The sequence below is a fragment of the Panthera uncia genome, chromosome B1 (assembly GCF_023721935.1).
Source record: "Panthera uncia isolate 11264 chromosome B1, Puncia_PCG_1.0, whole genome shotgun sequence".
In the NCBI taxonomy this organism is placed as follows: Eukaryota; Metazoa; Chordata; class Mammalia; order Carnivora; family Felidae; genus Panthera; species Panthera uncia.
The window spans coordinates 69,075,884-69,101,306 of NC_064811.1; the positions used below are offsets into that span (position 1 = coordinate 69,075,884).

Consider the following 25,423-nt stretch of genomic DNA (forward strand, 5'->3'; position numbering starts at 1 on the left):
GCATGAGCGGGGGAGGGGCAGAGAGAGAGGCGGACACAGAATCGAAAGCAAGCTCCAGGCTCTGAGCTGTCAGCACAGAGCCCAATGCGGGGCTCGAACTCACGAACCATGAGATCATGACCTGAGCCGAAGTCAGATGCCCAACTGACTGAGCCACCCAGGCGCCCCTAACTTATACATTTCTTATGGGGCAAAGACAATATCTGAACTTTTGTTAGATCTCAGTGCCATTTTGCACATAGTTTATGGACAACAGATAATCATTTTTGTGATTTTTACCATATTGTTTAAACTTGTTCAAATGTAGATTATTTTGTAACCAAATACATTTGAAATTTCACTGGGGCACCTAAATTATTTAAAATGCTGTAAACCTCCTGGTTTACATGAGACCAACAGACTAAAGTCTTGAGTAATTGTGGCTTATGTAAAGCCTCAGTGCGTCATCAGGGCTCCTGGATCCGTTACAGTGAGAGACTCTGAATCTCTGAGCAACAACAGAGAGTTTTGAAACTCAGATTCACTGGGAAGAAGCTGAAAACAAAAATAAGACCATGTTTTTAAATGACTGTATATAGTTACCTGGCTGGAAAAAAAAAATCACAAATTTAACTGGAGGCTAGAATGCATCACGGTCATTAAGAAGACATTTAGGAGAGTAAAACAAGTCTAAGACTTTGGAGGTGAAACTGAGTGGAAGACTAAGGGACATCAAGTCAAGTATTTGGAAGAGTCAAAGAAACCATGCACACAGAGAAGAGAAACATTAACGTTGTGCTGGAATAGCGGCTTTTAGTCTCCTCTTTTTTTCACAAAGACACCCAGGCCAGCTGAAACCATCTGTGAGGTAGCACAAGAGCACAACTACTGTGACCCCATCCCTTGCTTTCCCATTCGAGGAAGCACCTTAAAATTCAAGTGAAAGTGACCTTTTTTCAACTTTAATTCTAAATAAGCAAATTTCTTACAAATGCTACTACTTTATCATCAGCAACCAGTGGGTTGTAACATAGCTCACAACACAGCAATATGACATCAAGGCTGAAAACTTTTTTTTATTTTAATTTAATTTGTGCTGTCAGTGCAGAGCCTGATGTGGGGCTTGATCTCATGTATCGTGAGATCTCGCGAAAATCAAGAGTCAGCTGCTTAACTGGCTGAGTCACCCAGGCACACCAAGGCTGAAACTTCTTAATGATTTAAATGTTAGAGTTTTTTCTAGCTCTTGAATCTCAAGGTTAGTGATAGTAGGTTCTAAGAGTTACTGAATTATTTCTCAGTGACTAATTTTCATCCTCAATATCTTGTTGTTGTTGTTGTTGTTGTTGTTGTTGTTGTTGTTTTGTTGCTTTAAGCATCTGTTTTGAGGAAACCGTACATTCGTATATGTGTCCTTTTCCAGTGGTTCTGTTATGTTTGTTTTGATTATTATGTATGAATTCAGCCTTTTCCAAATATTCATAGAAAAAATAGAAGCCATTTTCCACTTGAAAAATGCTTTTCATTTTGTAAGACCCTAGAGTACTTTACTGGTAACACCACAATTCAAACATGTTTGTCATTAAGCTTCAACCCCAGAGAGGCAGAGAGCCTGGCTTGTGTTTTCTGGAATGGTTATTTGCTTGACTTCAAATCCCATGGTCCCTGGATCTATGAAATTTTAGAATTCTGTTTTCAATCTCTGTCACATCCTTACTCTATATATGAGAAAGATATAAGGCCCAAATCACTAAATGACTGAATAGAATTTCCTAAATGAGAGTGAAAAGTTAGTACCCTGTGTGAAAATGTAATGAGAATATGCTATTAGCAGTTATTAAATGCTACTCTACAATTTAAGGAGACAGAGAGAGAGAGAGAGAGAGAGAGAGAGAGAGAGAGAGGAGTTGGGGTGAGAGATTGCCTGAGGCTCAGAAATAGACTGACCAACGTTCTAGTAAACCCTCCATATATAGTTAGAGGCAAACCTCCCAGTTGCTTGTAGTGATGACATTTCTGACTGCGAGGACTTCAGAACAACGTTGTAACAAAAGGGACATATCTGTATTGAATCATCTTTCATATTGGTTCAGGGATATTTTCCATTATGTAGTGCTACTTTTTTTTAATGGTTCTTGAGTCCTAAAAATAAATTTATCCCTGTAAATGCCCTTCGTTAAGCTCTTATTTCAGAGAATTCTTAATAGGTATTTCAGTCATTAGAGAGAATTAGCCAGGTGGTACAGAATACCATATGTAAGGCTCCATTACACAACCAGACAAGTCTAAATATGCCCTCTGTTTTCAAAAGCCTCCTGGTCCTTAATCTATTCTCAATACTCTGCATTATTAATTCTTAATCATGGTAAATATAGATGTGAGGTTAAAGCAAGTTGCTTTTATATCATTGTTAGATATATGGGTATATCCTGGTGCCTGAGAGAGGTGAAAACAAGTATTTATCACCTGCTTATATACTACATAGTGTGGAAGATGCAAGTAAATGGATAGAACATTTAATAACATAAACTCAAGATATTTGTAATCTGATTGGCTGCAGAGTACCAAAGTAAGTGTGTAACACAGAGGAATGTTCTCTGTGCAAAAGAAAATACTGGAGGAGTCTACTGAAGAGAAAGTCCCTATCAGTTGGACGGGATTGGAGGCTGAATCTATATGCTTTCAATTTCTGCAGATTACACTAATGCCTCTCCTGGCCCCAGGACATGATGCTGGCTACTAGATTCCATATCCCAGCCCTTGCTTGGGAGACAGTCCAGGAGACTAAGAAAACAGATATGTCAGCACATGACCATAATTACATGTTAGGAGCACTTTTAATTTAACTTAATTAAAGTCAAGGGTAGTATTTTTGTTTGTAAGTTTGTTTTCTTTTGTTCTCCTGCATTGACAGATTTCCTAGGGGTGGAGAAGGGGGAAGTGTTGAGAAGTAGCAATGTAGGTGATGATCCTGTGTGTTTTATCTCAGGTGGGAAAGAGAGGGTAAGCAAAGGAATCAAAAATTGCCTTACTGATGATTGATTTCCAGGAATGAAGACACTAGGATGAAAATCTGCCATTTGGTTAAGAGTGGTCACTTAAGAACTCATATGTTGAAATTGTGATATGCTATCCTCCTCCCCCATCCCTGACTTCATGAAATATTATGCTCTTCGTTTTTTATTTCTCTACAAACTTACCCCTCCTTTGGGCTAGGTCTTTCTCCAGTAAACCTCACAATAACTAATTCTTTAACCATGAAATCACAAAAGATACATTATTTTCTTGCTATATTTCTTTTATTGGATTGTTATTTTTCTTTTGTATAATTTTCTCTTTTTTAATTAATTTATTTATTTTAAGAGAGAGAGAGAAAGAGAGAGAGAACACAAGCTGGGTAGGAGCAAAGAGAGAGGGAGAGAATCCCAAGCAGGTTCCACACTGTCAGCACCAAGCCCCCCGTAAGGGCTCGAACTCACAAACCCTGATCATGACCTGAGCTGAAATCAAGGGTCAGACACTCAACCAACCAAGTCATCCAACTGCCCTTCTTCTTCTTCTTCTTCTTCTTCTTCTTCTTCTTCTTTTTTTTTTACATTTATCTTACACCCTAATCATTCAAATAGATGGGGGGCAGGGACTGTATTTTATGTCTGTGTATATCCCTTAACAAAATGCCTGGAGGATTGGTGCTAAGGTTGTTTGATTGGCTTCAATACAGGAGGTCAAAGTCCTGATATTGTGTGATCAAACTATGGCCTGAACTCCATTGCCAGTCAGTACCAATGTATCTTGAGTATAATTGCTTCTTTCATTCACTTAAAATCATTATGAATAGCATTATAAAGACCATTTTCTTCCATTTTTAAAGACATGCCTAGAGCAACATGAGCAAATCTCTTTTTTAATATAAGCTCTTTTATTTTTTGCTTTTTTTTTTAAATCTCTCAGCATCAGTTTGGGTTCCAGTTATGTTTTAAAATGTGACAGTATTAAAATATTTCCATAGTATAAATATCTAGTATAGCTTTTTAAAAAACCTTTTTCGAAAGGTAATATTGGGGGGATATTACTTGAACTTCTGTTGAGTCAAAAGAAATACTAAGTGCCAACCAACAAAAACAAAAAGAGCTACAACATGACGTTAAAATTGGGGTGCCTGGGTGGCTCAGTCCGTTGAGCGTCTGACTCTTGATCTCAGCTCAGGTCATGATCTGACAGTTCATGAGGTTGAGCTCCGCATTGGTCTCTGTGCTGACAGCGTGGAGCCTGCTTGGGTTTTTCTCTCTCCTTCTCTCTCTTTCTCTCAAAATAAATAAATAAAAGAAAAGGACATTAAAATAGCCCAAAATTGAACATGTATAATTTATATTTAGAGTCTGAAACAGAATAAATATAATCATTAGGACAGGCAAGTTGATAAAAGTGAAGTTGTGAATTAGTAAACAGGATTTTGGGGGTGGGTGGTAGATCTTCTAATGTAAAATTTTGTGAGTGACTTTTTAAAAAGAGTATAAACCAGGTATCATTAAAACACTGATTAGAGTCTTAAACCAGCAGCCCTATTTTTGTTCGGGTCTAGGTTGTTTGGCTGTGTGGAAATAGTTTTTTTTTTTTTTTTTTTTTTAATGTACAAAATACACAGCAATACTGCCCTCTACAGTTCCCCTTAAAGACAGTCACTCGTCTCCAAGTGTGTGAGTGGCTAGTTGGTTGTAAATGAGCCCTAATTTAAACGGAAGAGTTCAAGTGCGTTTTGCTTTAATGTGTGTCCTAACAGTAAGCAGCCTGGGCCACCTGCTACCTCTGTGTTTGATGACTGCCTATAGAAGTCAGATACTCCAGAAGGGTTACACAATCTTCATTTCTGGGAATATGTGATACCAGCATTTCTTGAAAAGATTTTCATTCTGTGGTCCAGTTAGCAATGCTTATCTCCGTTTCACATACAGATGCCATTCTGGAATTAAGAAAGTAGTCCGATGCCAGAAGGACAGTGGGATATATAAAGTCTGGGAAAAGTGTTTATGATCGAAAATAGTGAAGCTGCTTTATAGTCACATTTTTTTTAGAGTAGAGCAAGCACTAGATTAAACTCAGTTGTCCCTGATAATGTAAACTATAAAGTAGAAAGGATAAATGATCAGAAGAAGCTTGAAAGCCAAAAATTTAGGTGTTTAAATGAAATTTTTGTGTCTTTTTCATCGTAAATGCAAATGACACACAGTAAAAAAAAAAAGTAGTCATATGACATAATATATGAAAGCTTTGCAAAAAGTCTTACATGAAAATAAAAATCTGTAGAGAAAGAAATATGTTTTATCCTCCAAATAGGATACAGAAAGGCAATGTTTCCTGGTGTATAAGAGCAAAATTAGAATGGGTTCAAATCTCAGTGTTGTCACATACTATGTGAGCCGTGGGCAGGTTCCTAAAACTCTCTGTGCCTCAGTTGTGAGATCAAATGGTAACAATATAAGAACTGTATAGTATTTGCTGCTATTGTATTACTACTTTCAGAATTAAGTATTTGTATAAATTTGTTTATGAGCCTATATAGGCTGTGGAGAGACTGAGGGTTCAACTTCTACCTTCATTAGGATGCTAGTTATAAGTAGCAGAAAGTAACTCATATTACTTTAACTAAAAGGGAGTGGCAGGACGCCTGGGTTAAGCATCCAACTCTTGATTTCAGCTCAAGCTATGAGATAGAACCCTGCATCAGACTCCACACTGACAGCATAAAGCCTGCTTAGGATTCTCTCTCCCTCTCTCTCTGCCCCTCCCCTGCTCTCTCTCTCTCTCTCTCTCTCTCTCTCTCTCTCTCTCTCTCTTTCTCTCTGTCTCTCAAAATAAATAAATAAACTTAAAAAAATAAAATGGGGGCAGTATTGTAAAAATTCAGTGGTTATTTTTCAGAGTTCAGGGAAAAATTTCCACTAAGTGTCAGGATGAATAAAAACACTTAACTGGAAATTCTCCCAGGCAGTACTTTTCTATGCTCCTGTCACCGAATGTTCTGGTACATCTGCATTATTCCTCTCTCTTTTCAGGCTGATTGTCTCCCCTCCCCATTTAAATGTGGCGGAATATGACAGCCCACAGCAGTAAAGATGTTGTTACACCTCTAGTCACACAGAGATACCAAATATCTATTTCTTAGCTCCTATCCAAATTCCTGGGAATTAGACTCTAGCCCAACATGGATGGGATGCTCAATTGTAGCCCACCAGCTGTGGCCGCCAGGAGAGAGACTTAGAGCAAAAATATAGACCTAACATGTTGTCTTTATATCATTTTCTAAACATAGAATTCAGGAATTCTTTTAATTCTTACTTTATAAGCAGTCACCAGTTTATCAAGTTTTTCATTCAAATAGTTGCCTGTTAGTTGTTTGGAGTTTGGAAAACCGTTCCTGTGCCAACTCTGTTATACAACGTTGTTAGGGCCTCAGAAGAATCTCACTTCATCCTTCTCGTAAAGAAAAAAAAGTTGCAAATAAAAACTGATTAACTCACTATGTGTCTGAAAGAAATAATTATTAATTGCTATAGAAGTCATGTAAATGGCACACAAAAGATTTTTCAAAACTATTCTACCTTTATATAATCTTGTCAGATTGCCAAACTATGCATTCATTTTTTATTGTTGTTTGAAAACTGGTCCTTACAGATATAGTTTTAACCATAATGTATAGTGTTCTTTTTGAAGCAAAATGAGTTCAGAGCTTCCTCTCTGTGGTCTTGGCAGCAGCAGCTAGAACTCCCTCTTGTTTCCATGCATCCATGCATGTACGTATGTACACATGCACCCATCCAATGATCCTTTCAGGTTCCATGCTTGGCCCTGTTTTAGACTCTAGGGAGACTGTAATAAACAAGCTAAAACTTGGAACTTTTTTTGAGTAGGAGTAGATGAGAAAAAGTGCATAACCAATAAAGTATCAGTTAATGTAGAAGTATCTGGTAATGATATGTGCTTTTTTGTTTTGTTTTGTTTTGTTTTTTTTAAGAAAAATCAGAGGATTGTCATTTGAAATAACTGGGAAGTCTCTTTAATTGGGCAATGACATCAGGTTTCTAAATTTGAATTCAGCCTCTGTGGTTTTAGAACCAGGACAAGGTGCTCCAGCAGGAGGATTGAGAGTGTCAAGATGGCCCTGTTGTCTTGCCCCAGTAGAGATACTTAGTCCCAAAATGGCTCTTGCTCACCCTCTTTCTAGAGCCCAAGAGTTTCATTTGGCTCACTTCATCCCTTTCTCCATCCTTGTCTCTCTTCATCAGAGATTTCCCCCTTTCCTGTTTCACTGCGGACAGAAGTCTCAGAGACCCTGCCTCCCTTCTACATAGTTTTGTTGTGGTTTTGAAGCATGTTTTCTTTGACTTTTATAACTATTTTAAATGCATTATACAGAGACTAAACAAGTTCTAATGCTACAGAAGAATACACAGAAAAGTAAGTGTTTAACTGAGTTACTGACTTTAAATGATCAATCTCTCTGCCTAGATTTATATATAAAAATAAATACATATTTATGTGTTTATTCGTAAATAGATATGATGCGTTTACACACATTTGCTTTGGATTTATTGTTTTTGTTTTGTGTCTTATTTTGTCACCTAATAATTTACTTTAGATGTCTTTTCATATCAGAACACATACATTAAGTTCATTCTTGTTAATAGCTGCATAGTATTTAATTATACAGGTACAAAATAATTAAAATTTTTACTCAGCTCTTAATAGATATTTAGGTTGTTTACAGTATTTGCTGTTGCAAACAAAAATGCAAGTCTTATAAATATATCTTGTTGACTCAGATGTTAAATATGTATAAACAAAACAGACTAATTTACACGTTAGTCTGACCAAAAGAAATACTGGGGGTTAGAGGCCAAAACCTGTCAAATATTGGCAACTTTATATGGTTTAACCTAATAGATATTGTCAAATTCCTCTCCAAGGCTCTCAGCCCAACTTTGTTTGTTTGTTTTTAATTTCTAACAGCTGTTGAAACAGAGAGAAAATATCTTGGATGCTAAGATCTGCTGGATAATGTGAGAAAACCATATGGGTTGTTATTACAACAAAATCATTGTTTCCTATGAACTAGACCCACATTTCCATTCAGGAATGTTCCTAGGAGACTGCCTTTCCATTCTGTCCAGTGCCAAAGCCAGAGTCCTTTATGATTGTAGGAACTAGCTAGTTGAATTGGGGATGGAAGAAAATAGACCAGGATTCCAGGTTAGCTCTGGGATAACACTGGGCAAGCCATTTAACCTCTCTAACTTGATTACATGATGAATACAGAAAATATCTACCTTAAAAGATAAATGAAATAATTCCTGTGGATCTGACTAACTTAATAAATCAAACATTCCTTCCTTCATCTCTCTTTCCTTCCCCTCTTCCTTCCTTCATTTCAGTGCTCTGTATCTCCAAACTACAGGGATGAGGAGAGTGTCTCTCTGGGCCACAGAGCCATACAAACATCAAACATCAGTGGGCATCCAGAAACCACTTCTAACCCAGAGATAGTCACTGAGCTGTTTCAGTCTTCAGGAAATGTTCAATGGCATAGACTGTGCTCTCAAAGTCTGGCAGTGCAGGGTCTGGATAAATTCTCATTCAAGCCCAATCTGTGTGTGTACAGTTTCTGGGGAGTTCAGTGGATAAGCACAACTTTCTTAACATTACTCTCCACCACTTGCAAAACACTCTGTACCCATCAGGAAGCATGACTCTCCTATTTCACAATCTACTTTCTGGGCATGTTTCCATAAAGCAACCCCAACCCTGTGAGGCATGTATTTCTAATTTAGCATCATTCGTGTATGTTGAACTGCCTTAGTGGTTATTCTTTTTGTCAACTCTAGAAATTCAAATACTGTCCCAGATTCTGACTGGGCTCTCATTCAGTGGTAATCAGTTGGTATTAAATACTAAGGCCCATCAATTTATTTATTTATTTATTTATTTATTTATTTAGCAGATGAGAAAAGAGAAACACTGTAGTTACATGTTTTGGAATAGTGGGGGTGAGGGACACCTTGAGTGTTGGAAGGACATGGTACCAAGTTTAAAAACCTGACACTGGCACTTAGTATCTTTATTCTGTGACCAAAGTGCTTCATTTCTCTGGGCATCACTATTCTGTAAAATGGAGTAAATGACTCTCACTAAAACCAGAGGGTTGCCTTTCTTGTGTGTCAATTAAGAAAATATATGTCACTTGGTTGACACTTCACATAGCACAAGGAAGCTCTAAAGAATTGTTAACTGTTAGGGCTCCTGGGTGGCTCAGTCAGTTAGGCATCTTACTTCAGCTCAGGTCGTGATTCCACGATTCGTGGGTTCAAGCCCCACGTCAGGCTTTGTGCTGACAGCTCAGAGCCTGGAGCCTGCTTCAGATTCTGTGTGTGTCTCTCTCTCTGTCCCTCCCCCACTCATGCTCTGTCTCTCTCTCGCTCTCTCTCAAAAATGGATAAACATTAAAAAAAAAAGAATTGTTAACTGTGATTTACAATTCTCAATACTGACCTATTACTAGAGATACTTGCCATAAAACCCTACCAGAATTTTAAGATTGTAAAGGGTTTGTATTGCCATGGATAAAACAGTGTAAATTTTGGCAGAACTAATTACAATGTTCTTTTCAGGAATAGGAACTGAACTTTTCCAGTTATTTGGTAGATGTTTAATCTGGAAAAAGAGGATACAAAAGGATGAGAGAATGAATAGATAAGGTATCTTCTGACACTTCTTTGTCACTGATGTAGAGGAGAAAGAATGTGTCTTTTTAAAGCTATTGTTAAACTGATTAGAAAGCTCTTTATAAAATGGAAAACACAGATCTTTTTTCCCTCAAGGATATAACACATATCGTTGGGGTATTTGTTACCACAAATGAAAAACACAGATTGAGTAGAGATGTTCTAATTGCAGGAATATGTTCTGATAGTTGTAGGGTTTTGTTTTGTTTTTCTATTTTTCTTTTTATTCTGGCTTATGGGCATAGTAGGGTTAGCATCATTACAAAGTCTCTCTTTTCCATAGTATTTGAACAAGGTCATGTGAAGGCTATTTAAACACAGAGTTCTCAGATGGTAAGGTAGTTGTTTTATGGGGCCTTCATTCCAAAGCCTCATGTACATACAAATTGCAGTAAGACCTGTCTTTGCTTCAATAGCTAAGAAACCTTTCCCTTAATGGTAGAGTGTCATCCTAGCCTTTGAATTGGTACATGTTTTAGAATAATGTTTAGAAGCCAACATTTCAGTAGAGAAATTTGGGGGTCCGACACACAGGCCTTTATGTACTAGCTGATGGCTTCCTCAAATACTTGTCTTTTAAAATGTTCTTGAAAAAAGAATATTCCCTTCTCTGGATTATTTTAGATCAACAATCATACTGAACAAGCAAATGTGCTTATTTAGCAATATCTTTCTTATTAAGCAATGTCTTTCACTCAATTTTACATTTTAAATTCTAACTTCCGCCGATCTTAGACACCAGATTTTCCTTATGTATTATCCTTATAAGAATAACTTCAGTGATATTTAGAACCTCATCATAATCCCTAGAAAGGCTCAGATTGAAATAGTCCTCTAAGGAGAGAGATTATATATATGGTAGGCAACACTATTAAAAGTCCAGCTCTAAATTCTATTAATAAATAAAGAATTTAATACTTCATAGTTGGGTAGACATTGAATTTGGAATTCTTGTGAAGAAGTAATGTCTAGGTTTGACTCTTGAGAATTTAGAAGGATAAGGAAGAGCAATTAGTAAGAAACTTTAAAGTCTACTAACTACTGAAAGCAGCCAGAAATACTAGGAAGGACACTGAACTTAGATCAGAAGCACTGAATTTAATCCTGGCTCAAACATTTGTGAATCATGTGACACTGAGCAAGCCACTTAAATTTTTTTGTCCCTCTGTTTACAAGTCTGTAAACTAGGGTGATTATTCCTGTTCTGTCTACTGCCCACGAAGGAGGTTTATAGCTATAAAATGCTATTCAGTTGTAAGGCCTTGGTATGGATTGCCTCTATGTTGAATTCTGTATGCTTTTTGAGAACAAAGATTGTGTCTTTGAGTCATGAGCATTATAAAGGTCCTGAACGAATGAATGATGGAATGTGTGACATAAATTTCGGCAGAAAAACAGTGGGAGGTGATTCTCCCACTGCAGTTTTCTGTGAAATTGTTTTTGCATTTTTCTTGGAATCATAAAATAAAACATTTTTTCTGGTTTACTATCTCAGCATACTTAAGGCAACAGGTCTTCCTTTATGCTAACTAACTTGCCTAATTGGCCTAAGGGCCTTTAGTGGGTGAAAGTTTATTGCCCATTCTTTATCTCAGTGCAATGCACTTCTAAGTGTATCTAATGCCAGACATCAGAATGTAGACACAAGCCAGAGCTTGTGTGGTATTGAGTATTATGGCGCATGAAATAATAACACCAACACATTGGTTTCACAACTATGAATTCTTCAATGATTGAGCAGCATGGTTTCTTCTTTAACTTAATGGGAAAGTAAACATATTCCTTTGCGTGTCGCCACTACTTAAGCTACTGACCTCTGGCGGGAACCAAATGCTCTGGGAAGCTTCCATTATTTTATATCAATTATGGCTGGTTAACACAGAGTGGAGTATTATTCACAGCCTCTTCAAGCAGAAGACAAGACACTAAGGAATGCAGTGCTGTTAGAGATGCCAATAGCCAGATGATACAATATATCCATCCCCATTAAATTATTTCTTAACAGGTTAATAAATGAACTGATTAAGCTAAAAGTCCCATGAAAAATAATTGCAAGTTTTTAAGTTATTCTATATGTTTAATTGGAAAAGATATTTTTAGGAACTGGACATTATGATCCACACCTAACTTACCCTCTAAAAGTTAAAGCTTTAACACTTTATGCCTGACTTCAAAATGTTGAAATGTCAAAACTTTTTTTCATTATCTAATTTTGGATATTAGTAACTCATATTCCTTTATATTCATTGGGAAAGGAACTTACAGTTCTCCATTGTCAAAGATCCTAAGAATCCGATTCACAATAAACATGAAAGGGGGGAGGGGCTTGTATAAAATATTTCTAGGTACTGAACAAGCTCTTTTCTTAGCATCTTTTCTTTCTTCAAAGATTTGAAACTTTTCAAGGACTTCAATAACTTTTGAGTCAAGAGTGTCTTCATACTGTTTAGAGAGAAAAATTCTCATAAATCATACCTAAGACAGTGCCAACCTCTTTGCCACCTTTTGTTCATTTGTTTGCTTGCTGTGGCAAAGCATTTTATTTTCTCCAGCTGGCTGTATTTTGCTGACCTCCAGGACCTGCTACCTATTTACTGAATTGCAGTATAATTCCAAAACCCTTTGTTGACCAGAGGGTTTGAATTAAGACTGGGACAGAAGGAATCCCTCTGTGGTTGAACTGGCTCTAGGACTATAGCAGTGACACAGGAATAAATTAATTTCAGGGTACTACTGGGGACTTGAGTAATCTTAACTATGCTCAGAAGTTATTTTTACATGTTTTCTTGTTTGTTTGCCTTCTGAGCAGAGTAGCACAAGTTTCCTGGAATCCAGTTCTTCTCTGTAGGCCAGATGACCTTTCTGAGCTGAGCATGAACCAATTATGGTGCATTTGGGTGGGACTACCTCTCTCCTCCAGGTCTACATTCATCCTGATCAGAACCCAAAGGGGATATGCCAGATACTCACTAGAGGGCAGCAAGGGGTCAGTGGAACCAATTCTTGAGGCATTTGCTAGATTGTATTACGTGCTCTGAAAAAAAGCCCAACCATTTAAAAAAGTGAATTCTTTGTTACTTCTGTTGAAAAATAGTATGACAAGAGTAACCTATTCATACGAGTGTGTTTGTTGCACAAAAACTTGAGTAAAAGAGAAACACAACCTGGCTATTACAATGAACAAGTCTGTCAGCTCCAAGACATTTCATCAGCTATGCTTCCTGGGTACAGCTGGGTACCCAGGAGAATGTGGGTCCCTAAAGGGGCCTGTTCTCTGTGTCCATGCTGGAAATCAAGCGACAACTGTGTGGCTGCTGAAGAAGGAGGCCCCAAGTCCAAGAGTGAGAAATAAGGAACAATGATTAAGACTCTCCAGTAAGCTGGAGTGACACGTAGTCAAGGGATGCCAGGTGAGGAGGTGTTCCCCACCTGCGGATAAAGAGCACAAGTCCCCTGTCCTGTCCAGGTGGTGTGTTTGCAGGAAGGAATCTCAATCGCACTATCTTCCACTACAGTCCCTTAAGGACATTTGGGCGAGGTTGTGACCATTTTGCAGTTCTGTGCCATGAGTGGGGAGCCCAGCATCTCAGTGCTTGTGGCACATGGGAGAGAATGAAGCGACCAGGTGGACAATGGGAATGACTTTATGAGATGTCATGTAGAGGAACTGTTTTGCAGAAGGTGGCAAGGACAAGCAGGAGATTAAAGGGAAGGGTGATTTGAGTCATCAGCTCGGCGGTGAGCATAAAACACAAAGACCCGTCTGTGGAAGAGAACGTTACCGGCTGTCAAGGAAAATGATGCATGAGCCACCCCAGGACTCTTCTGAAGAAAGGAGAAGATGAGGGTACAGAAGGTGCTATAATTTTGCTAGTGAAGCTTAAATGTAAAAATTTTCATTATCCTTTTTATTATTAACATACTTCTCTCAATGTATCCCACAGAATGGCGTGAACTCTACAACTTAGTTCACAATCAGCAGAAAAAAAATGCATTTTAATCCCCAAATTTCACTTTTAGCTGTTCAATGAGGATAAATATAACACACTGTTGTAAAAAGTTGCTTTTAGCGTGAATATTATTGGGAAAATATTAATCCCAGTCTCAGTTTTTCTCTATCTGGAGACACCTCACATTAGACTCTCACAGGGTCAATCGATAATTATACACTAACAATTTTAAGAGGAAGAATTTAATAAGGACTATAGGAAAAAGATGTAATCAAATGTTAGGGGAACATAAAAAAAGGAAGAAGTACTTTCTGCTGGAAAAATCAGGGAAGATTTAATGGGGAAAATGGCATTTGAACAGGTTCTCAAAATACAAGCAGACTTTTACAAACAAAGCGATGGAAATAACGTTCTAGCAAAAAGGAACAGAATAATTAGCCAATACCTGCTTAGGTAGCAAAGAGACAGATGGCTATAATTTTGTCACCGAGGTTAAACCCAGCTTGTAATAGACTTTATGAAGAATGTTAGGAACTTTGGAATTTATTGTGTGGTCACTCTGGTCACAATGATCAGAATTGCACTTGAGGATAGTTTCTCTGTCTGCAGGGCTGGGGCAAAGATGAAGGCAAACATGCATTAGGAAGTAGATGAAATTGCCCAGATCTGTGGAAGGGTGTCTATAGTCAGCGGGGCAATGGCAGTGGAAGTGGAAGGAAGGAATAAACAAGACAGACATTAAAGAGGGAGGAGGTTGGTTATTAACTTGAAACTGTTTGAATGTGCCTTAACAGTTCTTGGAATGAGGAAGGAGTTTCACCTTCAAAACTGCATGTTATAATTATGGATCAGTTGGGACATGGCCAAAGACAGTCCAACTCCATTGTCAGGGCTCAGCAGTTCACTCAGAGATGGAGACAATGGAAAGGTAAAAACAAGAGGAAAATGAGATTTCCAAAGCATTACATGTAGCTGTGGGCCTGGGGCTTCATTTCGCTAAAGGAAAATAAACTTTTCTTTTTCTTTTTTTTTAAATTTTTTAAAATATTTATTCATTTCTTGAGAGACAGAGAGAGACAGAGCACAAGTGGCGGAGGGGCAGAGATAGAAGGAGACAGAATCTGAAGCAGGCTCCAGGCTCTGAGCTGTCAGCACAGAGCCCAAAGTGGGGCTCGAACTCGCAGACTGTGACATCATGACTTGAGCTGAAGTCCAACACTCAACCGACTAAGCCACCCAGGCACCCCTCAACTTGTCTTTTTCATTCCTTCTGGGGGAAAAATAGATTTACTGAATTACATGTTAATATGTTTAATTCAATGTTATTTGTTAAAATAATTATCACAAGATTATTTCAATGAGAAGACATCTGATTTTAATCCCAAAGAATAATGAACAAAATGAAACCTTGGGATAACTGAAGTCGAGTCAAATTTAAGTGGCTCAAGATTGCATTATTGTAATATTCAGTAATGCTGCTACAATTGCTAAAATAGTATTCAGCAGTCATGCTGAGCTAATTAACCTGAGATCTCTGTAGAATTATGTATCAATTTTGAAAATATTTTATGACTGACCAAACTCTGAATCTGTTTTTATAGTTCTTTTTAGTAAATGTCTCAATCATATGAAATAACTTTTTTTTATATACTGTAATGAGATTTTCCATGCAGGTCTAAGAAACTTGGAATTTTCTATTTGAGTTTTTCTTAAACTGTAGCATTGAGCCCCCCATATGGCCACAAAAATGACTTTTTTTTTTTTTTTTTTTTTTTTTTTTTTTTTTTTTTTTGCTATGTCAGTAATTTGCTTCCAAGTAGGAAAAACAGGGAATAGGACCAAATGCCTGTGACACTTACCTTTGGAGCAAGATTTGAAGCCAATTAAATCATGGCCATATGATTTTGTTTGGATTATAATTGCTCTTTAATGAGATGCAGGAAGAATAGAAGGCCCTGGAGCCAAGAAGGACAGAGCTTGGAAGAGTTCAAGACCTGCCACATTAGTGATTCTTACAAATTGTATCAGAAGAGATCTGACTTGCCCCAAGTAGTTCACAAATTGGACAGCCCAACTATGTCTTATGTACATTTTGTGCTTTCCAGTTTTGACACATGCGTATCTTATGTTCCAGTTGCTCTCTGAAAAATATTTCTCAGCTCCCTGCCTCTGCATGTTTTCAGTCAAGGATCAGTATTACTACAGCTTATCAATAATTTAAAACAAAAATGAAAACAACGGTAATGAGATCTCTGTAGGCATTACACTGTCAACAGGAGAAATGAAGACATGGTAATGAAGAAAACATTAGTCTTATTACTTTAGGAGGGATAAGTTCTCCTTCTTTCATGGTGGTGCGGAAGCTGAAATTACCTCCCCAAAAAGGGCTTCAGATCACAAGCAGCTCAGAGAGAGCTGGAGTTCTTTCTAATCTGATTCTCTCTTGTTAGTCCACGCATCAGCAAAGTTAAAGACATAAGCACCCAATCTTATCAGTGCCACCAAGATAGTTCTAAAGATATTTCTCCAAGCCTTGTGAGGATTTCTTTTTAGTCTGCTATGTGTGGACACCTCTGAGTAGCTGAGAATGTTCTCCCTTCAATCTCACACCAGAGCTCCTCACCAATGACCTGGATCCCACCTTGGGAGCATACCATCTTTACTGGCCTTTTGTTTATAATGAGTGAATTCTCTTCTTTGTTCCTCCAACCTGGAAGGTGCAATCAAGGGAAGGGGAGAGAGAAAACTGAGAGAAGGGAGTTAGAGGGAAACCAATAGAAATTATGTTTGGAAACCTGAATAGACTGACAGAAGATATCTTTAAAGGAAGAGAAAACAACGTGGTCCTGATGTCTGGGCCAAATAAAGAATGAACAGGGTGTGAGGAATGGGTAGAGTTTCAGATTAAGCAAAAACTATGCCTCACATACATGGCCCGAGTTCTCCTGTGAGAAGTAATAAAGGTGAGAGTGTCAGAAGCAGAGGACACCCAAAAAGCAGGTGGCAGAGATGGCCTCTTTCACTTCAGCATTGCAGAGATTTTAACCTGCCAGATGCTGGCTCTTCTTTTTCGTGGAAGAGCATAACTTTCAGTGAACCATCAAATGGATTGAAGGTGTTTGTAGCGAGAGGAAAGACTGAGTCCATAGTAACCGCTGTATTATGATCAACAGTGCTATTTTGTTTCTTCCTCAGAGTTCCTGTTTATGTCTCAGAGTCGTTATATTGTCTTTTCAAGAACCAAGCCAGTTGGCCAGTGGCCACGGTACAGTTGCATTGCTAGTGAATATAAAAACACCCCATCTTTCAGTATTCTGCTTAAGCTCGGTCTCCCATTTGAAATGTCATATGGTTATGGGTGAATAGAGGACACCGTTTTAAAGAGATGATTTGCTCAAAATGGTGTCAAATACCAAGCTACAGCATTCAGCAATTCTCAATATCATTATGAAATTTGATTCTATTTTTATATAAAAAGTATAGCATGCAATTCCATTTATTTATTAATATTTGACTCTGAGCATTTGTCTCATGTCCAAAAAATCATGGTATTTTTTCTATGAGAGGGAGAAGGGAAGAACAGAAGGTAGTCGAAAGAAGGACCTGAAAGAGAAAATATGGTGCCCTACTGCCTGCCTTCCACTTTTCACAACCTTCTTTTACCAAGCCTAAGAGACAAACACTAACAAATCTTTTTTTTTTTAATTTTTTAACGTTTATTTATTTTTGAGAGAGTGTGAGCAGAGGAGGGACAGAGAGAGAGAGATAGAGAATCTGAAGCAGTCTCCAGGCTCTGAGCTGTCAGCACAGAGCCTGACGCAGGGCTCGAACCAACGAACTGTGAGATCGTGACCTGAGCCAAAGTTGGTGCTAAACCAACTGAGCCACCCAGGCGTCCCTAACAAATCCTATCATTAATAAAGCTATGTTTCTTAAAATTTTTTTCATCTTTATTTTTGAGAGAGAGAGAGAGACAGAGAATGAGCAGAGGAAGGGCAGAAAGAGAGGGAAACACAGAATTCAAAGCAGGCACCAGGCTCTGAGTTGTGAGAACAGAGCCTGAGCGAGGCTTGAACTCATAAACTCTGAGATCATGACTGGAGCCGAAGTCGGACATTTAACCGACTGAGCCACCCAGGCACCCCATAAAGCTATGGCTTTTGTAAAGATGACAGTGCTAAGTACTTTGCCCATTTTGTGTGAATTATTCCTGCAAACAAATCCGTGAGACAGATTACTATGTCTATTTTACAAATTAGAAAAATGAGAGGAGCCAAAAGGTTTGAAAAAATGCCAAGTGTCATGTAACCCATGATTAAATGAGCTGGGATCGGTCCAGGTGTATCTGACCCCAAAGCCTACACTTGACCATGTAGACTCTCTGGCCTCCTTTTTAGCCAGAAGCACCTCCAACAGCCGACTCACGAATGGAGAGGGAGACAATTCCCTATTACACTTAGGCAAAGAATTCATAATGCGCCTGAAATAGAGATTTACTTCATAGCATTGGTTTAATTAGCGTAACTGTGACGATCAACAAATTCAAAAATGCTTTTTTGTTTTCTTTAAGAAAGGCAAACATGGTATAAAACTTGTAATATCTATGGGTTTTTTTTTTTTTGAAGTATATGTTTAAAATTTAATGCCAGAGTAGCTTAAATCTTCCTTCGGATGACCGATCCTCCTATTAATATCTAAAATAAAATATTTTTGAAGTATCAATATTGAATCTTGCAGACATTATATCAGTATTTTGAATATATACCTACTGCTAGATTCTGGTATTTCATAGTTGCAGGAAGCCAATATTCCAAGTGGAATGATTTGGTGTACTTCTAGCTCTGAACAAGCATGCAGTATAGTACTGGTTTGTGATAAATCACTGACATTCTACTCTGGTGGCCAGGCCATTATTTTCTTATGTTAGGAAAAACACTGAATGCGGCAAGCCAGAATCATATCCCATGTAATACTATTTGCAAGAATGATTAACTGGGGTGCCTGGGGCACTTACATAAACAGCTGTTTCTTGTACTTTCCAGGTGATAAAACCTATCAGTTTGGCAACTTACAGAAAAGCCATTAAATCCATTCCAGTGCCACAGGAATAACTGGGCCCCTTAAGCAGGGTACACCTACCAACAAGAGGCAGGAGACAGGCGGTACAGAAAGGAAGAGGCCTAGATGAGAGGTCACTATCTAACTACCAGCCAACCAGGAAAAACAGAAAGGAGCCCAGAGTCTTCAAGGGGCAGAGGGAGGAACCAGGATTATTTAGCCATTTATCCTTGGTCTGTTTGTTCAGTCATTTCCTTATTTTAAAGGGAAAGCATGTGTTAAATACTTTTCTTTTGCCCTCCTGAAATACCACTGACAGTCTAGATTGGCAGGAGTCTATGATATACTTAATAATTTACACCATCAAAGCAATCACAAACTTAAACTTTCTTACCATGCATGAGAAAGTGAGTCTTCCACACTAAAGACCTTTACAAAATGCAAAAGCAGAGATACACAGGATTGATATTTACATTAACATTATATGTAAAATCCAAAAGTCAGTATCCTATATTTTTGTATCAGAGTATATATCACACTTTATTTTCTAAGTATTTATTTTGTCTTTCCTAATAAATTATAAGATCTGTGAGGAAATAGATTTGCAAATTAAAAAACAAAGTGCATTGAATTCAGCATCGTATGTCATATAGAACTCCATACAGCCATGGAGTTGACTAACAACACTGATGATTTCTTGAAAAAATTTATTGACAGTATTTTTGTAACCACGAAAAGATCTCTACACCAAATTTTCTTTTCCTCCAGCTTTTTACAGATTTGCACCTCCTTGTATTTTATTTTAGATGTGTTATCATAAAGAGATGTGCAGAAGAGATCTGCTTTTCTAACTATTATAGCGTCAGGGCTCTTATGAGGCAACATTTTATTATTATTCTCCCCTGCAATACTCAATGCATTAAAAGCCAGGAGATTCTATGCAGGGAAACTTAATCAATGAAATGTATTCCCAAGCAATAATAATGTGATGGAGACACTGCAATTTGATTAGTGACCTTTTCATTCTGTACAGAGATAACCTTTATTGATATCATTAACCAGACGAAACGGTGGTGTGATGCAACTCTTTTAACCATGGAGCTTGGTATTGATTGAGAAGCAAGATCTGAGATTTTGTTAGTGTCGAGCTGTTTACAGAAACAAGAGGGACATTCCTCTCCTTTTTTTCCAACCGCCAAAGTAATTGTTTTTTACCAGCAGCTAATAGAGAGGAGAAACCAAGGACATTTTCTTACTTGCATTCTGTTTCTATGAACAAAAAGCCAGTTAAAAAGTCTGAGAACACTTTCTGAATGCTCACAAAGATGAAGGTGTTTTATAATAGCAATTTTGGTGTGGCATGAGTCCATCCTCTTTTCTGTTACTGTAATTCTGAAGTATCTCCCATTATAGAGCTCATAAGTGGTTTCCAATTCAGAAAGGTTTTATTATTTCTACTTGTGTTTGTACTTAAATAAACCAGGTATGCTTATTTGCTGCCCTATGAAAGACCTATGTCATCATAGGGAAGACCTAGAGATTTTTGCCTGTGGCCCATTTTTGTCTTTGGCCCAAAGAACTGATTATCTTTGAAAGGTTTAATCTGCGTCTGCTTTCATACAGTAGAAATGGAATGTTTGTCTAGCCTTTTGAGGAATGACTTAACATAGGAATCAAACCTTAGGTTTTAAATCCTGGGCTAATGTTTAAATGAAAGTCAATTCTTAAGTTGAACATCTTATACATTCTAGAAAAAGAGGAGTTTAGTGAAAGGTAGCTATTATTTAAAACTGTGCTTTTCAACTTAATTTGGTGAGACTGACTTAGAATAAGTTTTTGATGGGACTGTGTATGAAGTAGAGTGCTATAATATGCTTACAAGTGGAATTATAAAATTTTGTTTTTATTGATTTGTGGACTAAATTCAGAGCATATAAGAGTTATTTATGCATTCAGAATGAATAATTAATGTTTATCAGATAAACACTAGAAAAAAATGGGTTGGGGCTCCTGAGTGGCTCAGTTGGTTAAATGTCCTACTCCTGATTTCAGCTCAGGTCATCATCTCACAGTTCATGGGATTGAGTCCCACATAGGGCTCCATGCTGACAGTGCTGAGCCTGCTCTGGATTCTTTCTCTCCCACTCTCTCTGCCCTCCCCCCTCTCAAAATAAATAAATACACTTAAAAAATGGGTTAAAGGATTTACTAAGGTGGGGCACCTGGGTGGCTCAGTCGGTTGAGCATCCGACTTTGGCTCAGGTCATGATCTCGCTGTCCGTGAGTTTGAGCCCCGGGTTGGGCTCTGTGCTTCTATGCTGACAGCTCAGAGCCTGGAGCCTGTTTCAGATTCTGTGTCTCCCTCTCTCTCTCTGCCCCTCCCCCACTCATGCTCTGTTCCCCTCTCTCTCTGTCTCCCTCTCTCTCTCTGTCAATAATAAATAAACATTAAAAATTAAAAAAAAAAAAAAGATTTACTAAGGTACATGTATAAACAGATTTTGGGGGGAGGAATTGCAAAATTCCTACAGGTGGAAATGTTTCCATATTTCCTAAGCTCTCTAACCACAGTGGGAGTTTTAATAAGGAAGGAACTGTGGGCATCTGCTTTTTTTATTAGCAAGCTTCTGGTACGTTAAAATACAATTAAATAAAAAAACTACTATGTATTTACAGCTTCAGAGGGACAAAAATTAACAAAATAACTTACATAAGATAGTGGGGATAAGTAGTAAGAATGGATATGGTTGTTCACCCTAAAACTTGAAAATCTGTCATGAAAACTTGCCCAATTTTGGGTTTCAAAGACAGAGACCAGATTTTTCAGGTGGAAAATATACTTTTTGTTTATCAGTGACCACTCTGAAAAAACATGAAATCTCATGTACAACATGATCCTTTGATAATGAAAAGTTGAAAACAGATCAGAAATAAATTTACACCTAATAGCATAGAGTTGTTTTTTGTTTGTTTATTTTCCAGCATGAATTTGTTTTTGTTTTTGTTTTCTACCCTGTGTGAATTACAGATTACAGTGTGTGCATATATAAAGATGTTTATTTGCTTCACTTTACTATTGAATCCGATTTCTTGTACTTTTCAACCTGTTTTCAGCCTAACATAATATCAACAATGATAATGCAAAATCAAAATACTTAGAAGCCCTGAAGGGAAAATTCATGGAAATAATGTCCCGTTTCCTAATCCTGAGTATTGTGATTCAGCCATTCTTTTATATATAGAAAGAGGAAGTGGAGAAAGGGGTGGGGGCTAGGAATCAGAGCAGTAAGTGGAGACCAAAGAAATAAAGAAAGAGAGAGAAAGAGAGAGGGAGGAAGGGAAAAGAAGGAAGGAAGGAAGGAAGGAAGGAAGGAAGGAAGGAAGGAAGGAAAAGAGAAAGGAAGAGAAAGAAAGAAAGAAAGAAAGAAAGAAAGAAAGAAAGAAAAAGAAAGGAAAAGAAAAAGGATAAGGAAAGAGAGAATAATAAAAATATTGGAATATTGGAAGACAAGTTTGGGATTGATTGTACTTGCATCAAGGTCTGTGGGGCAATTTAACATAAGAAAGAACTCCTTACTCTTTGGCCACTGCAGTACCTCTAGGTCCTTAAATGAACCATTTTTTCAAAATTAGTGGTGTGCAGATCCTTATCACTCAACGTGTAACCCTCAGACAGCAGCTCAACTGCAAACTGTTAGAAAATCACATTCTCAAGTCCTCACCCCCACCCCAGGGCCAGAATCAGAATCTGTATTTTTAAGTAGATCCCACCATGATCATATGCTTGTTAGAGACTGGGAAGTGCAGCAATATATGGCCCTGTGTCTACTGGCAGAAAATTCACTTGTGTCTGTGTAACCAAGGACCACAAACAATGAAACACAGCATGTGGAAAACAGAAGAAAAATCTCCCAGGATGAAAGCATAAATAAAAGGAAATACAAAATTCCCCACTTAATGCCAAGTGCTTCCCACTAGACAAGAAATCACTAACGTCATTTATTAGCCCTCACTTAGGAAAAGCAAACTACACTGTGTCCACTTACCTTTTTCTGCTTCTCAAAGTCAAACAAAAGATTTCTCACAATTATAATTTTTAACAAATCATTTTAAATGGTGTGTTTATTTTTCCTAGATCAAGCCTTTAGGTAATAATATTTTAATGTTTTGATTTTGAATGAATTGAAATGTTTTTTCAGGTTGCACTGCTTCTAACTGTCCATTTCCATATGGTTGTTTGTTTTTTAAGAATTTTTATGTGTGTGTGTGTGTGTGTGTTATGCATGTGTTATCTGGCCGTGATACACATACTTGCATGTGCATGCGCGCGCACACACACACACACAAACACACACACACACCCCACATTCACATGTGAGTGCTTCATGACCTTTATTACGTGCTCTGAGACCACAGCACAGTGTCTGGCTTTCCTGTGGAAGAGGGAGAAGGCTTGTCTGTATACAGCAAAAGCACTGGAGACTTGAACAGAGCATCTCAGCAATAATAACAAAACCAACCTGAGTATATGAGGAAGGAAGAAAAATGACAACTCTTCTTTGGCATATAGATTGCTATAGAGGAGCAAGTTGTTGAAGAAGGGGAAAAATGTTTTCAAATATCAGTGTTATACTCTATTCAGGGCAGTAGTAAATTATTTCTGGCTGATATTTTTAGCAAATGTCAAAGATGATTGTAGAAAGAGGCTCTTCCCAAACTATGACATGCTTAGTAGGAGTTAATTTCTGTTATCATTGTTTTTCTCTGGCAAATGCTTCTCTGATATGTGAATTAGAGTACAAACAGTACATGTTTGTATATATAATTTGATGCTTATATTATTAACATTTGTTTATAATGTGGCCTTTGGAGGTAGTTGTTGAAGAGAAGAATTGCTCTGAACTTGGAAATCTTAAGGCACTCTGATAGTACAGCCAAAGAAATGTTCCAGCTCCTGAAGAATTGTCTCTGCTCTGAAGGAAAGATAAACAGTGTTCTTACAAGGTGGGGAGGGTGTCAAAGAGATTCACCATCATAGTCTCACAGAGGAAAGACTGTTTAGCTGTGGCTTCTGTATTAACTATGAGCAAAGTGAAAGGAATTGGCATGGCAGTCTGCAAACATGCTGGAGGGACATCATAACAATAAAAAATAAAATATTTAAAAACAAAAAAAGAAAGATGCAAACAAATGAGAATAGCATGCCATTACAGCTTGAAAAAAAAATCTAACAATTGGATAAAAACAAGGTAGAAATGTAAAGCCCTCCATAAGTATCCAATGCTTTAAAAGAAAATGCATTACCTCAGGAAACCATGAGTTCTAGAGATATGAACTCCAAGACAGTGATAAAACAACAACACACTTCTGAGTTGAGGAGGCAAATTGAGAACTTAAAAAGACTTTCATAAATCTAAGTAAGTTAGAACAAATAACTTAGAATCAAGAAAGATAGAAAGAACTATAGAAGGAAAGAAATACAGTAAAATCTTGAATTGCTGGTAACTTGTTCTGCAAGTGTTCTGCAAGACAAGCAAACATTTCTAACAAATTTCAACTGGATAAATGAGCCATGTCTTGCCATATGAGTAGCATGTGACTCCAAATGTCACATGATCGCAATTAGAGTAATTAGTGAAAAGATGTCAGATAAGAAGGAGATCATTGGTAGCCCTGAAGTGCAAACACCAACAAATAAACTAAGGAAAAATACTTAAAAACATAATGAAAGAAAAAAGAGTAGACTAAAAGGAATACCTGAATCTGCAGATTAAACGGGCACATCAAATGGACATAAAAGATAAGATAGCTGGTCATATGTTTGTTATCCAGGATCAAGGAAAAAGAAAAAATTCTGCTGGCATGGAGATGATAAAATCAAGTTACCTAGAAGGGAAAAACAAAACAAAACAGGCCTATCTCAGACTTTTTACAGCAATTTTGACTGCCAGAAGACACTGGAAGTTGTGAGGATACTAAAATGACACCGATAAAGATGTATCCAGGCAAGAGGCAGTAAGAGGATTATATATATGATACCTATGCCATCTTGGAAAAATTACTCAAATGTGAACTTACTGAAACCAAAAAAAAAAAAAAAAATGAAAATAAAAAACTCAAGAATAGGAATGTGTGATAAAATCCTCACAATGACATTGTATTAATTTAGCTATAAGACTAAGTGTCTGGTAAGGATAGGGGTAGAACAGAAAGCAGATATAACTTTTCTTATTATCTTATGAATATTAATATATAATAAAAATGTAAGAGAAAATAGGAGGGGAGATGGGAGGAAGCATAAATGATAAACCCCCATAATTATTAACCTGGTAATTCAATCACATTGTAAAGACTTGAAATATATATTTAAAAAAAAGATACACTGTATGTGTGTACATATATATTTAAAAATATTTTTTTTCCTAGGCCTTCGTGGTAAGGTCTGGAAGCAATGTCATGAATGTTCAGCACTTGGTTTCTAAATGCCATTCTCCATTAAAATAAATCAAGGTGAAAAGACTGATTTCAGTCTGAGATAAGGAAAGTATAGCTAAGCCTGAAACATCTTGTTGTACCAGAAATAAGGAAGTGCTCAAAGAATAATAGTGACATAGCAAAAGGACAGAGGAGAAATCCTGAAAGGTTCTCACTGACCAAATT

The 25,423-nt window shown here is 37.4% G+C and overlaps 1 protein-coding gene across 1 annotated transcript in view; it reads left to right on the forward strand.

Moving 5' to 3' along the window:
- The window catches only part of ARHGAP24 (Rho GTPase activating protein 24), a 516,123-nt gene that overhangs the window by 260,351 nt on the left and 230,349 nt on the right, over positions 1–25,423 (forward strand). The gene's annotated exons all lie outside the window — the stretch shown is intronic.